Below are 16,343 nucleotides of genomic sequence, written 5' to 3'. Positions count from 1 at the left end.
GTGCTGGGGCTACAGCCATGAATGGGATATACACAGACTTACACCTTTGGCATTCACCATTTAATGGGGGAAAACAGGCAAGAAAATAAATAATCAGGATAAGTAAATAAATAATTACAGAGTGGAACGAATTCTGCAAAAAAATCATGGTTATATGATCTTTATTTCACTACTATTTTTTTTTTAAATCCTTTGGATCGCCTGCCTTCTCCATTTCTGCCTGTAAAATCGAGTTCTAGGAGGCAACTTTTTTATTATAAAGCCAAGTAAAGGAATTCCAGAGCCTTAACAGTGCGAGTCTTCACAATTAACAGAGGAAATGAAGGGGAAACCTCCTCCCCGCTGCAGTGACCCGGGGCAGAGACGTGTGGACCTCAGAAAACAAAGTTCAGAGAATAGGATTTGATAAGACATGAAATTGAGAACCTTCTTAGAAGCATGCAATCTCAGTTTTCAGTGAAATATAGAGGCTTGTGTGAATATTTATAACTGTTTCCAACTTGTCCTTGAAAGTATAAATGCCATGAGCAAAGAGATCTTAAAAAATTCCTAAAACTTTAGAAGTGATTGCCAAAGTTTGTGAAAATAAGCATTAAAGAGAATCCGTGTCATACCTGGTATTGGGTCACCTCGCTTATGACATGCAATGGACATCTCCATGTTCCTAACAGAAGAAATATGTATAGGATTGCACCATCACATAAGAGATGGGTCATTGGCATTTTCCTCTTCTACCTCAAGATTGGAAAAGACTCATGACTTTGCAAGGGTTATTACTTTTAATCAAAAGACCAGGAGACTTATGTCATTTAAAGTAATAGCTCTGTGAAGAAAAGTACTTTGATGAGGGAAGATCATCTCTGCAGAGTGGCAAAAATGCTGAAAACTCAGACCTGAGGTTAACAAAGTCCAACCACAAAAGGCAGGAGGAAGAGCATTCAGTCAGAAGGAACAGCAAGTGCCAAGGTCCTGAGGCAGCAGTGTGTTTAGTGGGTTGGAGACACCCAAAGGAACGTAGAGAGGAGGCAGGTGAAAGATGACGTGGCGAGGTCAGCAAAAGTCTGACCATCTGAGCGTTTCAGGAGTAAGGTTTGCAGGGAGTTATCTTTCAAAATCGGGCTCAGAGAGCCAGACATGGCTAGGAAATCAAGATGCAAGACCATCACTACTCAGGCTGACCTCTCATTCTGTGGCTCACTGGACATATAACGATCAGGTTTTGCCCTCATCAGCACATCGTGGCTCAATACAGACAGACTTGCTTTTAAGCCTCTCATAAAATCATCCGGCACTCTGTATATAAGCTATATCTTCTGTTTGAATAGAAGCAAAAGAAAAGAATGTTTAAAAGTGAAAAAACATTACGTGCCCACACCTGAGAGACTTAGAGATGGGAGCAAGATTTCTTCCAGGTAAGAGTCTGTGTTAGTTAGATTCAGTTGTCAACTTGGCCAGGTGAGCATACCTAGTCTTGTTGCTGCAGACATAAGCCAATGGTAGGTGAACCTCATCTGTTGCTAATTACATCTGCAGTCAGCTAGGAGGCGTGTCTGCTGCAATGAGTGACATTTGACTTAATTGGCTGGTGATTAAATGAGAGAGCACAACGTAGCACAGCCTAAGCAGCTCGGCATTCCTCATCTCAGCACTCGCAGCTCAGCCCAGGCCTTTGGAGATGCAAAAAGAAGTCACCCCGGGGAAAGTTGTTGGGACCCAGGGGCCTGCAGAGAAGACCAGCAGAGACCATCCTGTGCCTTCCACATAAGAAAGAACCTCAGTGGAAAGTTAGCTGCCTTTCCTCTTAAGAACTAACAAAATAAATCCCCTTTTATTAAAAGCCAATCCATCTCTGGTGTGTTGCATTCCAGCAGCTAGCGAACTAGAACAGAGTCCAAGGAGCAACACTGTCTGCTACCAGTAAAAGAGTGGGAGACAGGAAAAAAAGATATTTAGAGTTGACTTTCCACAGGGAAGAACTTCATGTCAAAGAAATCACCCGAGTTTGACAAGTGCAATACTGTTTGGTTACTGCTTTCTTTTGCCTTGCCTGATACTCTGGGAGCCTGTGTTTTCCCACCCTCAAAGTCCAGCTCACCATGACACACCCACTTGAATGAGTAAAATGAAGAAAACTGACAATACCAAATGTTGGCAAGGATGGGGAGGAACTGGAATGCTAGTACGTTGCAGGAGGGAGTGCAAAATGATACAGTTAGTTCTGAAAGCTGTTTAGCAGTCTCTTAAAAAGTTTAACACACACTTTTCACAGGACCCAGGAATCCTGCCCCCAGCATAAATTGGCCCAACATAAATGAAAACCTATCTTAAAAAGTCTCATGCAGGGCGGGCCACAGTGGCTCAGCAGGCAGAGTTCTCGCCTGCCATACTGGAGACCCAGGTTCAATTCCGGGTGCCTGCCCATGCAAAAAGAAAAAAAAAAGTCTCGTGCAATCCCGCTACTTAGTTTATATGCAAAAGAAGTGAAAGCTGGGACTCAAACAGATATTTGCACACTAATATTCATAGCAACATTATTCACAATTGCCAAGAGATGGAAGCAACAGTGTCCACCAACTGATGAATGGATAAATTAAACATGGCATATCCATACAACAGAATATTATTCAGCCATAAGAAGGATGAAGTTCTGACACGAGTGACAATATGGATGGATCTTGATGACATCAGCGTTGAGTGAAAGAAGCCAGACACGTAAGGACAAATATTGTATGACCGCACTCATTTGGAACAATTAGAATAAGCAAATTCACAGAGTCATGATCTAGAATATAGGTTATCAGAGATCAGAGTGGGAATAGAGAATGGGAAGTTAAGGCTTAAGAATGTACAGAGTGCTGGGCGGGACGTGGTGGTGCAGTGGCAGAATTCTCGCCTGCCATGCCAGAGACCCGGGTTCGATTCCCGGTGCCTGCCCATACCAAAAAAGTATATATATATATATACAGAGTGCTTATTTGGAATGGTGGGCATGTTTTGGTAATGGGAGATGGTCATGGTAATACAGCATTGTGAATGTAGTTAATAGCACAGAAATATATATCTGAATATGATTAAAAGGGGGAATGCTGTATTGTACATATGGTTACAATAAAAAAATTTTTTAAATGTATGGAACTACTTTCCATAAATAGTGAGCCCTAAGTTAAACCATGGACTATAGTACATGGTACGATTATAAAAAGATGCTATCATCAATTGTAACAAATGCACCACAGCAAGGCAAGGTATTAATAATAGGGTGGTATGTGGCAGTTCTATATTTTATACATGAGTGTTCTGTAAACCCACAACTTCTCTTATAAAGGAAAATAAAGTCTTATGCAAGAATGTTTATAGCAGCTTTATTCATAATAAGCAAAACCCAGAAATAGATCAGATGTCCATCAACAGGAGAATGAACAAACTGATATATTCATACAATGGAATGATTCAGCAATAAAAAAGGAAGAAGCCATTGGCACGTGCATTACTATGGACAAATATTGAAAAAACATCATACAAGTGAGAGAAACCAGACACAAAAGCATACATACTGTATGATTCCATTTACAAGAAGTTCTAGAATAGGATAGATCAGAGGTTGCTTCTGGGGAAGGGGGGATTGCCTGGGAAGTAACACAAGGGAATTATCTGGAGCCAAGGGAATGCTGTGTCTTGACAGGGATGTGGGTTACACAGGTGTACGCCTTTAGCAACACTGATTTAATTGTATATATGATATTGAGCATTTCGTTGGATTAAAAAAGTCTTAACTTTTTTTTAATGTAAAAAATATATATAAAACTCACCTCCTCCAGGCAGTCTTCTCTACCTCCCCCAGGCTGGATTAGGAGTCCATTTTAGCTTGAGAGCTTCCAGAAGCAGATCCTGAGATGAATATTTGCCTCTAAGTGGTTCCTTTGGAAGGAGAGCCCAAGAAATAGTGGTCAGAGGGAAGGAAAGTAAGACAAGGACGGGAAGGCAGACGGTAAAGGGCGTGTTATCAAGCAGGTTAGCACTATGGGCGACCGGAGCTCAGTTCCACTGGAGACCATACAGTGCTCATATCTGGGAGGCAAGCAAGTTGGGGTATGTATATCCCAACTCCTGCCAGCCATTGGTTGAGAGCTGCTAGGGTGGGAGACTTAATTCCCCAGCACTTCCAGCCATCCACTCACGAGGCTCCAGCAGCCTCAGAGAGCCCCCTGAGACAAAGCACTGTATGTAGAAATTATAAAATTATAGGAAGTCTGGTCGTTATGCCCCTGTGTTAGTTTACTACCTGCCCTGAATGCAATATACCAGAACCGAAAAGGCTTCCAAAAAGGGGAATTTAATAAATTGCAAGTTCAAGTTCTAAACCTATGGAAATGCCCAAACTAAGGCATCCCAGGAAAGCTACCTTAGTTCAAGAAAGGCTGATCCATCTGCCACGACTGTGTCAGCTGGGAAGTCACATGGCTGGCATCTGCTGGTCCCTTGCTCCTGGCTCTGTTGCTTTCAACCTCTGTTCCTGTGGGGGTTCCTCACTTTGCTTCTCCAGGGCTGACTTTCATCTCTTGGGTTCCCTCGGCTCTCTCCAGGTTCTGGCTTGCTTAACATCTCATGGCAACGTTGGCTGGGCTCCAAGCATTTCCGAACATCGCATCTCTGCTCTCCACGTGTCCACATCTGTGTCAGTTCTTCTGTGAAGTTTCTGTCGGCTCTGAGGCTTCTGTCATTTCTCTAGCCTCTGTCACGTCTCTGGTTTCTCCAAAATACTTCCTCTTTTAAAGGATTCCAGTTCACTAATCAAAACCCACCTGGAATGGGTGGAGTCACATCTCCCTCTAATCAAAGGTCATACCCATAATTGTGTGTGTCACAACACTGTGGATATAATCTAATCAAATTTAAGTGCTGAATAGGGATTAACAGAAACAGCTGTTCCCACAAGATTGGATCAGGATTAAAACATGGCTTTTCTAGGGTGCATAATACTCCCAAACCGGCACAGCCCCAAAATGGGGCAGGCCACGATAATGTGAACGCGTTTGCTGAATGCTCACTTTGTTTCCTCCCGTGGCTTCCTGTGAACGTATTTATCCCATAGCAGCAGAATGAGCAATTAAAAGTACAGGTTCTGGAATGAAGCAGAGTGGTCTCAAAACTTCAGTTCTCTCGCTTACTGAAAGACACCTTGGGCAAGTCGCTCTTCTCTGTAAAATAGCGGCCATGCATTATTGGTAGGATTTGATGAGATGATCGCCACCAGTGCTTAACAGAGTGCCTGGCAAATAATAGGAGTGCCAATAAATGCCAGCAACAACTATTATCCTTACAATCATGTTAATTCTATTTGCCGAAAAGCTAAAGGCAAGGTGGAAATTTTTCAATTAAGATTTTTCTACCTTAAATTATTTTTTTAATTTAATTCTTGAAGAGATCCATGGTTCAAAATCCAAAAGGTATTAAAGGATAAACCATGAAAAGTTTCCCTTCTTTTATCCCCATCTGTAATGGTCAGGTTCATGTGTCAACTTGGCCAAGTGGTGGTACCTGTTTGCCTGGTTGGGCAAGTGCTGGCCTGCCTGTTGCAATGAGGACATGTCATAGAATTAAATCATGATCACATCAGCTGCATCCACAGCCAATTCCATTTGTAATCAGCCAAGGGGAGTGTCTTCTGCAACGAGTGATGCTCAATCTAATCACTGGAAGCCTTTTAAGGAGGATTCAGAAGAGACAGGTTCTCTTCCTGCTTTGGCTGGTTAGCCTCTTCTGTGGAGTTCATCCAGACCCTCCATTGGAATCGACGGCTTCACAGCCTGCCCTGTGGATTTTGGACTCGGCGTTCCCGTAGTCATGTGAGACACTTTTATAAATTTTATATTTGCAAGTGTTCCCTGTTGAGTCTGCTTCTCCAGAGAACCCTAACTAAAACACCGTCCCAAGGTAAAAAAGTTGCTGGTATTTTTAAATATTATTCCAGGTTGATTTTTGTATGGCATTCTAAAATATTTAGGGCCTGGTTTTGTTTATCTATGACGGAATCCAGAAGATGATACCATTTGATTTTGCACAATTAATATGTGCAGTTCATTTTTTTCGTTCTTTACTCTAAAATAATTTTACATGTAACAAAGAATTGCAGAGACAATACAGAGAGTTCCCATATAAAGTTGTATAGACAATGTAGAGAGTTCACCCAACCTTCCCCGATGCTAATATGTTATTATATAAACAAGGTGTATTGATTCATTGGTGCCATACTACAATCTCTACTACAGATGCTGATACTTGAAAGCACAAAAATCTCTCTGGAAGAATCCAGAAGAAACTGCTGACAGTGGCTGCCCCTGTTTGAGGGGCACTGTCAGGGATTTTTCACCCTTGAAACCTACTTGAAAGTTTATTACATGCATGAAACATTTAAAATGTGTTTTAAAGGCATCTCTGAAAGGGAGCTTATGGTAGCAAAGTTTTTTTTAAAAATTATTTCGACATAATTTAAGTGTTTCTCTCTCGGTCATGGTTTACATAAATTGCAGCCCATTCATACTCTGGAATACTCTACGGATATCAAAATACTTGAAAAATTAATGCACATTTATTCGCATTGACCTGAAGAGATGCCCACAATGTAAAACAAAGCAAAGTTTCAGACCAAAAATATAGTATAATCCAATTTCTGCAGAGGAAAAAAATCTATGTACTAACATGGACACATGCATATCTGTGGGCACTGCAATCCTGACTCGCTTATTAGCTGTTACTTAAAATTACTTAAAATCTCTGGGCCTCAGTTTTCTCATTTGTAAAATGGGTGCAACTTTTTTCCCAGCCTTGAACTAACTCATTAAATTCCAACAGCTTGAAGCCCAGTGCATGCCTGTAGAAAATATGCTATCAGTAACCCGGTGCGTGTCTGTAGAAAATATGCTAACAGTAATAGTTATTGCTGTCACATACGTGTTTTATGTGCATTTGCAGTGTCAGACGGGGCAGACAATGCTCCACCAAATTCCACTCCTGTGACCGCAGAACGTAGGATTTGAACACGATTAAAAAAAAAATCACTTTTCATTTTATTCATTTCTACATTGCTTGAACCTTTTTTAACAAGTATGTGCTGTTCTATAGTTAAAAGAAGAAACCATACAAAAACAAACAAGAGGGAGTGGGTGGCAAAGTCCATAAGAGCCACCATGGAGGAGGGGAAGGGGCAGTGGTGTGGGTGGGGGTCAGGTGGCTGTGTGCAGGTGAGCACCTCTCAGAACCCCCACCCATAAAGCAGGCACTCAGGACCCCCCACCCATAAAGCAGGCACTTAGGGCTCCCCACCCATAAAGCAGGCACTTAGGGCCCCCCACCCATGAAGCAGGCACTCAGGACCCGAGCTGCTGCATTGCTCATCCTACAGCTTAAACACTTTCTTCCCGCCTGTGCGACTCAGGCTCCCAAACTCAGAAATTACATCCGGGCTGTTCATATATGCGGCCACCTTCCCAGTCACTCAGTGCCCCGGGAGACTCAGGCCAGGGTGCTGTGTTTGCTTCTCCAGTGCCGAATCCGGGGCAGGGTCGGGGGAGAGAGGAGGCATCACCCCGCAGCTCTGGGCTCTGGACCCAGACACGGATTTCCCTACCGCGGTCAGAATCGCTTATCTCCCAGGAAGGAGTTTGGGAGGTACCGTATTTCCTCGAGAGCATGTGCACAGGGTTTCAGTGATCGCAAGGCTGGTGCAACCCCCGGTGTGAAATCCCTTCGGCAAACCTGAATGAAGATCAAGAAACCAGCTCCAGAGAAGGAAGGGACTCACTCTAGGGAACATAGCTGGCAATCAGCAGAGCCAACATTTGGTCTGCCCACCCCAAAGCACAGGCCCTCGATAGAACATAGAAGCAAAAATGAGGTTCACCGCACCTCAGAGAATCCATTCATTTAGTCAGCAAAAAATGGAAAGAGGTATTTAGTGACTGTTCCGTGTATCCAAGCCTGATCCAGGGCCTGAGAATACAAAGATTCGGTCACGATTTTATCTAGAATTATCTATCTTCTGCGCTGCTCAGGGCACTTGGGGACTCCAGTGGAGAACCCGTGTCCTTGCTCTAAGGGAGCTCTCCAAGAAGACACAGGTGCTAACCTAATAATGAAAGCTACAGCATGGTGCTACAAAGGAGAGATCCAAGGAGCTGAGAACAGGGATTTCCCCTTAGATAAGGGAATCCAAAAGGGCTTCTTGGAAGAAACAGTGCTTGCACTAAAATCTTAAGGATAAATAGAAGGAGCAAGAATGTGGGGAAAGAAAGGGCATCCAGGTATAGAAAGCAGCATGTGCAAAGGCCCTGTGGTAGGAAGCACAAAGAACCCAAAGGCAAGCCTCATAGCTGAACAGAGAGCAAGGGAGAGGTGACACTGGAGATGTAGACCACAGCCACCCCATCCAGGGAGCTGGAACCAAAATCAGGGTTGAATCTTTACCCCAAAGCAATGGGAAGCTTCATAAGGTTCTGAGCAGGAACTGAAGTGATTAGTTTGCACCCCACCCTCAGGGTGTGGATAATCCAATAAAAGTGACAGGCACAGAGACAGATAGTCACACAGATGCAGGTATGAGAGTGTGAACTCCTTTGGCTCCTTTTTAACACCCAGGCAGCTGGGAAGTCACCTAACACATCCTGAGGGGTCTGGGGGCTTCCTAGAGGGGGTGATGTCCTGGACAAAACATTTTTTAAAACCATCACTGGTTAAAAGAAATCACAGAAGACCTAAATAGATGGAAGGGCATACCATGTTCATGGATTGGAAGACTAAATATAGTTAAGATGTCAATTCTACCTAAATTGATTTACAGATTCAACACAATACCAATCAAAATCCCAACAACTTATTTTTCAGAAATAGAAAAAACAATAACCAAATTTATCTGGAAGAGCAGGGTGCCCCGAATTGCTAAAAGTATCTTGAGGAAAAAAAACGAAGCTGGAGGTCTCACGCTGCCTGACTTTAAGGCATATTATGAAGCCACAGTGGTCAAAACAGCATGGTACTGGCATAAAGATAGATATATTGACCAATGGAATCGAATAGAGTGCTCAGATATAGACCCTCTCATCTATGGACATTTGATCTTTGATAAGGCAGTCAAGCCAACTCACCTGGGACAGAACAGTCTCTTCAATAAATGGTGCCTAGAGAACTGGATATCCATATGCAAAAGAATGAAAGAGGACCCGTATCTCACACCCTATACAAAAGTTAACTCAAAATGGATCAAAGATCTAAACATTAGGTCTAAGACCATAAAACAGTTAGAGGAAAATGTAGGGAGATATCTTACAAAACTTACAATTGGAGGCAGTTTTATGGACCTTAAACCTAAAGCAAGAGCACTGAACAAAGAAATAAATAAATGGGAGCTCCTCAAAATTAAACACTTTTGTGCATCAAAGAACTTCACCAAGAAAGTAGAAAGACAGCCTACACAATGGGAGACAATATTTGGAAACAACATATCAGATAAAGGTCTAGTATCCAGAATTTATAAAGAGATTGTTCAACTCAACAACAAAAAGACAGCCAACCCAATTACAAAATGGGAAAAAGACTTGAACAGACACCTCTCAGAAGAGGAAATACAAATGGCCAAAAGGCACATGAAGAGATGCTCAATGTCCCTGGCCATTAGAGAAATGCAAATCAAAGCCACAATGAGATATCATCTCACACTCACCAGAATGGCCATTATCAACAAAACAGAAAATGACAAGTGCTGGAGAGGATGTGGAGAAAGAGGCACACTTATCCACTGTTGGTGGGAATTTCAAATGGTGCAACCACTGTGGAAGGCAGTTTGGCAGTTCCTCAAAAAGCTGAATATAGAATTGCCATACAACCCAGCAATACCATTGCTAGGTATCTCCTCAAAGGACTTGAGGGCAAAGACACAAACGGACATTTGCACACCAATGTTTATAGCAGCATTATTTAAAATTGCAAAGAGATGGAAACAGCCAAAATGTCCATCAACAGACGAGTGGCTAAACAAACTGTGGTATATACATACGATGGAATATTATGCAGCTTTAAGACAGAATAAACTTATGAAGCATGTAATAACATGGATGGACCTAGAGAACATTATGCTGAGTGAGACTAGCCAAAAACTAAAGGACAAATACTGTATGGTCCCACTGATGTGAACCGACATTAGAGAATAAACTTGGAATATGTCATTGGTTACAGAGACCATCAGGAGTTAGAAATAGGGTAAGATAATGGGTAATTGGAGCTGAAGGGATACAGACTGTGCAACAGGACTGAATACAAAAACTCAAAAATGGACAGCACAATACTACCTAATTGTAATGTAATTATGTTAAAACACTGAATGAAGCTGCATCTGAGCTATAGTTTTTGTTTGTTTGTTTGTGTTTTTTGTTTTTTTTTCTTTTTTCTTTTTTATGTATTCTTCCTATCTTTTATTTTTATTATTATTTCTATTTTTTTCTCTATATTATCATCCTATATCTTTTTCTGTTGTTTTGCTAGTTCTTTTCCTAAATCGATGCAAATGTACTAAGAAATGATGATCATACATCTATGTGATGATATTAAGAATTACTGATTGCATATGTAGAATGGAATGATTTCTAAATGTTGTGTTAGTTAATTTTTTTTTAATTAATAAAAAAAAATTTTTTTTAAAAATGGGCAAAGGAACTGAAAAGACATTTCTCAAAGGGAGATATACAAATGACCAACAAGCACATGAAAAGATGCTCAATATCATTAGTTATTAAGGAAATACAAACCCAAGCAGCAACAAGATGACACTTCACACCCGCAAGGATGGCTATAATTTAAAAAAAAAAAAAAGATACTAACAAGTGTTGACAAGAATGTGGACAAATCAGAACCCTTGTACATTGTTGGTGGGTATGTAAAATGATACAGCCGCTGTGAAAAACAGTCTGCCAGTTTCTCAATAACTTTAACGTAGAGTTCCCATATGACCCAGCAGTTTCACTTCTAGGTATACGCCAAAGAGAACGGAAAACATGTCTATACGAAAACTAACATACGAATGTTCATAGCAGCATCGTGCATTATAACCAAAGATGGAAACAGCCCAATGTCCAGCAAGGATGGAAGGATGTCATAAAATGTGGTCTCTCCATACAATAGAATATTATTCATCAGTGAAAAAGAAATGAAGGACTAATATGTGCTACAGCATGGATGAAACTTGAAAACATGCTGGATGAAAGAAGCCAGAGACAAAGTGTCACAAATGGCATGATTCCATTTACATGAAATATCCAGAATAGGCAAATACTTTAGGAGGAGACAGAAAGCAGATTAGGGAATGCTAGGAGCTGGGGAGAGGAGGAAATGGGGAGGCACTACTTATGGAGTTTTCTTTAGGGATGGTGAAAATGTGCTGAAACTACTATAGTGGTAATGGTTTTATGACGCTGTGACTGTACTAAATGCCACTGAATAGTACACTTTAAAATGATTCAATTGGTAAGTTTCATGTTATGTGTACTTTACTACACATACAAAGATAATTAAATCCATCAATCAGATCTTGGCATTCCTTTGCCCAAATCCTTCCAACGGTTCCTTATCACACCCAGAATAAAATCCAAAAGGCTTGCCCTAACCTACAAAAGTCCCCGTGATTCGCTCCCCCTCTCATCATCCATCGTTCTTCTCCTCTCCCCTCCCACTGGACTTCTTCTGCTCTTTGAACACCATTTCCTACCCCAGGGCCTTTGCTCTTGCTGTGCCCTCTATTTGGTAAGCCGGGTCTCCGCTTGGCTCACTCCGTCTACTCCATGCAGGCTGTGCAGGCAGACGCTCTGCTGGACACCAATTGTCCCCACCTCCTGGTACTTGTCCCTTTGTAGAATCTTCCCCTTGTATGTGGAAAGGAACTGTGACTTTCTTCTAACCAATAGAATATAGCACAGGTGCTGGGATGCCACGTTCCTAGTTAATGTCACATAGGACGGTAACACCTGGACTGCTGCTTTCAGATGAGACCCCAAAACAAAGGACATCTCAAGGCCGGGCCTGGACTCCTGGCCCACAGCTAGGTGAGATAATAAAAGTCTGCTGTTTTAAGCCACTAAGTTTGAGTCATTTGTTACTCAGCATACAGAGCTAATATATGGGCCCCTGCTCAAATATCACCTCTTCAGAGAGGCCTTCCCTGATTTCCCTCTCTAAATTAAACCTGTCACGCTGTTAACTTGATTCTCTTCTTCCTAGCACTTGCCACAACCTGACTCATTGTACATTTGCTTGCAAATATACATTCCAAGAGAACTGTCCTGGTCATGCCTGCACCCCAGTGCCTCTCACGGAACTTGGCACACGACAGACATCCAATTAATATGCAATGAATGAATGATTAGCCATCATTTATCAAGATTCAATGGATGCATCTGCCTTGGTTGTTCTCACAAGCAAGATCAGACTATCTTACCCATTTTGCTGATGTGGAAATAGAGGATCAAGAGGCAAAGAAAGACATGCCACACAGCTTGGTTAAGTCTTTAGCCAAGATTTAAATTCGGCAGCTTCCCCCAAATCCCATGTTCTTAACCACCACACAGGCAGCCTAAGGTGGTCAGTAGCACCCTCACTCCCATTCTTTTGTACTGATGGAGGGGTTTCCTTATTCATCCCGGAGCAGGGAAATGAGGGGACTCTCCCAGTCCCTTCTCCTGACCCCAGTGGTTCATGGACAGAAGCAAGTGGAGATCTTACAAAACCATTAGACACAAAATGTGTCCATATGCTGGAGTTAAAGGAACTCCTTTCTAGAATTGCTGGTTCAGTTTGCTGAAGCTGAATCTTTTTATCCCTTTTGTATCCTAGTTTTGCTGAGGCCTGAGCATATGCTTAGCTGGCCTCTTGGGTATGCCAGGTCTGCATATGAGATTCGAGCATAGAAGGGAAAGGGAGAGAGGTAGAATACCCCAGGCAAAGGGAACTGTACGATGTGCAAAGGCCCTGGGGTAGAAATGGGGATGCTAGAACAAAGGACTGAACAGAGGAGCCATTCTAATCTTCACCAAACCCTAAAAGGTAAGCATTACTCTTAACTCACCTCAAACGTGAGAAAACTGACATGCAGAAAGGTGACATACCCTGCTGTATTGATCAATTTAGGCTACATTGTGGTATGATAACAGATGATCCCCCAAATCTCAGTGTCTTATAACAGCAACTACTTATTTCTTTCTGTTTTGGCATGCCCCTCCAGCTCAGCTTCTCTCTGCCTTTACCACCTTCCTTCCAGAATTGATCTAACAGTCTTGAGCCAGAGGTAAAAAGGGAAGGTGAGACACAACATTTAGGAAATAATAAAAATTCTGTATAGAATCCCAAATAAAGAAGAGGATGGGCCATAAAATGGCTCTTAAAGCACCTGTTAAGAAATGGCACATACCACCTTCACTCACACCCCACTGACTGTGGCAAGTCCCAGGCATCAGTGGGTGTGATCCTCTATAAAGGCGACCATGCAGAGAGGGGCCCCATAAGGTCAAACAAGCTCAGAAGGGGGCAAATAGGGATTCAAACCAAGGCAGTTTCTCTGATATACACACACACACATTCCTGGGTCCCATTCCAGCCCCTCTGGCTATGCATTTGAGAAAATTCTGCTTCCACGGTAACAATGAAACTTAGTTCAAATTATGCTCTGGAAGGAGGAAGCCCCTATAAGGGAAAAGCAGTTGGACTACAAGAATCTGCTACTCTCTTCAACATGCACCATCTCTTTAGGATCCTACACATCCTGCAAAACCCAGCTCAAATGGGCATGCTTCTGTGACAAATTTCCAGAGTCTCACAGCTGGGCATTTGTTAACAGGTTGACATTATATATATCTCTCTCACAGCCCTAAAACACTCCACCACCTGATAACCTGTTTACTGGGCTTACCAAGCTGCAATTATCATGATGTCTCATTCATCAATGTCTAGCTTATTTAAAACATTCAATAAATGTCTTATGAGTGAATTGATTGATGGGTGAATGCATAGGTGGTGGAGGTTGGGATGTGAAAGGCAAGTTTTGGCAACAAATAGACTTTAGTTAGAATCCCAACTTTGTCATTTACCAGCTGCGTAACTCTAAGCTATTTACTTAAACTCTGAGCCTTTATAAAAGAGGGTTAAAACTGTGGGCCCTTATAAATTAGGGTTAAAAATGTGTACCTTACTGAATAGAAGAATAGAACAGTGCTAGTGCGTAGTAAGCACTAAGTAAATGGATGAATAGATAGCTTAGTGGGCAGAAGGATGGATGGATGGGTGGATGTTTGGAGGATGGGTGCATGGATGAATACATGGTTGGAGAGATGGGTTGGTGGATGGAATGGATGATCTGATAAATGGATGGATTGATGGATGGATGGACTGATGAATAGATGATTGGATGGATGGGTAGTTGGGTGGATGGATGATTCGATGAATGGATGGATAGACAGACTGATGAATAAATGGATGGATGGATGGATGAATGGATGGATGGATAGACAGACTGATGAATAGATGGATGGAAGGATGGATGGAATGGTTGGATGGTTAGTTGGATGGATGGATGGTTTGATGGATGGATGGAAAGACAGATGAATAGATGGATGGATGGATGGTTAGATGGATGGGTGGATGGATGGTTGGAAAGGATGGATGGATGGATGGATGGATGGTTGGATGGTTGGATGGATGGATAAACAAACTGATGCATGAATGGTTGGATGGATGGATGCATGGATGGATAGATGGTTGGATAGATGGATTGGTGGATGGAATGGGTGATCTGATAAATAGATGGATGGATGCATGGATGGATGAGTGGATGGATGCCATGCTTTGATATTAAACAAACTTGAGTTTGATCTAAACTCTATCATTACTAGCTGTGTGACTCTAAGAAGTTACTTGTGCTGAGTATCTTCTGCCCCTTCTGATCCACTCTTCATCCTTATCCATCCTACTGTCTGCCCTGAGAACCTAACCTCTCGGGACCACAAAAATAGGCCAGTCCTTTTGCCCTCCAACTTCCTAGCTCCCTCCTTGCTATGCATCCCTCAACCAAATATCTCTGCTCTCCACACAGCCCTCTCTACCTCCCAACTCTAGTAACCACCCCATGGTTGTTTATTCACAGCCAGGGGTGGAAATCAAGCCCCACCCTTTGTTTCCTACTTCCTGCCGACGGTAAGGAGAATTCTAAGATGGTGCCCAAGATTCCTGCCCCTGGTGTGTTCATCCTGTGCAATCCCCTCCCCTCACAGTGGACAGAACTTGAGAAGATGATGGGATTTCAAACCTGACATTTGGTTACTATCGTTTGGTCTTGAGTTCATCAAAAGAAAGATTACCGTAGGTGGGCCTGGTCTAACAAGGTGAGCCCTTAAAAGAAGGCAGAGAAATTTGAAGCATTAGAAAGATTCTCTTGGTAGCTTTGAAGTCTCCAGGAGCTGAGAGTGATCCCAAGACTTTAGTTTGACACCCACAAGGAACTGAATTCTGCCAATGACCTGAAGGACCTTGAAAGAGGACCCTGAGCTTCAGCTGAGATCATAACACCAGCCAATCCCTTGATTTCAGGCTCACAAGACTCTGAGCAGAAAACCTAACTATGCTGTACCTGGACTCTGAACTACAGAGCTGTGAACTAATAAGCGAATATTGGTCTAAGCCAATCAGCATATGCTAATTTGTCATGCAACAGTAGAAAACAAATACATTGCCCCCACTTCTGTAAATAGTATCGTTATTGAACTCTTCTCAAACTGACTAATTGGAATGGGCGTATGGTTCCTGCTGGGACCTCCTTGGTACATTATTCAACTGCTCAGTGCCTCAGTTACCCCGCTGTAATTAGGAGATAAAGGTAACAAAGCTATTGTGAGGATGCAGCGAGAGGACGCATTGAGAGTGCTCAACGCTTGCTAAGCGTTCACTCCGTGGAAGGAGGGATGGATGGACTGGCCATGAGCTAACTTGACTCTGACCAAGCCTCCTTCTCACAATACCCAGCCAATTCCTCTGAGTCTCTCTGCCCTGTCATGGTCCCACTCCACAGTCAAAACCCCGAATGTGGGTGGTCCAGCCTCTTCCTAACTTAAAAATGCTGAAGTGCCTTTTGGATGAATATAGCACCCTTCATGCTCTAATTGTTTTGACTGAAGATTACTGGGATCTCAGAGCTCCTGGGGTGTAAAGAGCCATTGTGAATGGTTTATGCATGCTGAATTTAACCCAATTTCCTCTACAAGGGCTGCTCTGTGGAAAAGCCCATTTAAAGAGCCTCAACACTGCTCTCTTCCTGG

The sequence above is a fragment of the Tamandua tetradactyla genome, chromosome 5, assembly GCF_023851605.1.
Source record: "Tamandua tetradactyla isolate mTamTet1 chromosome 5, mTamTet1.pri, whole genome shotgun sequence".
In the NCBI taxonomy this organism is placed as follows: domain Eukaryota; kingdom Metazoa; phylum Chordata; class Mammalia; order Pilosa; family Myrmecophagidae; genus Tamandua; species Tamandua tetradactyla.
This window is presented reverse-complemented; position numbering follows the sequence as displayed.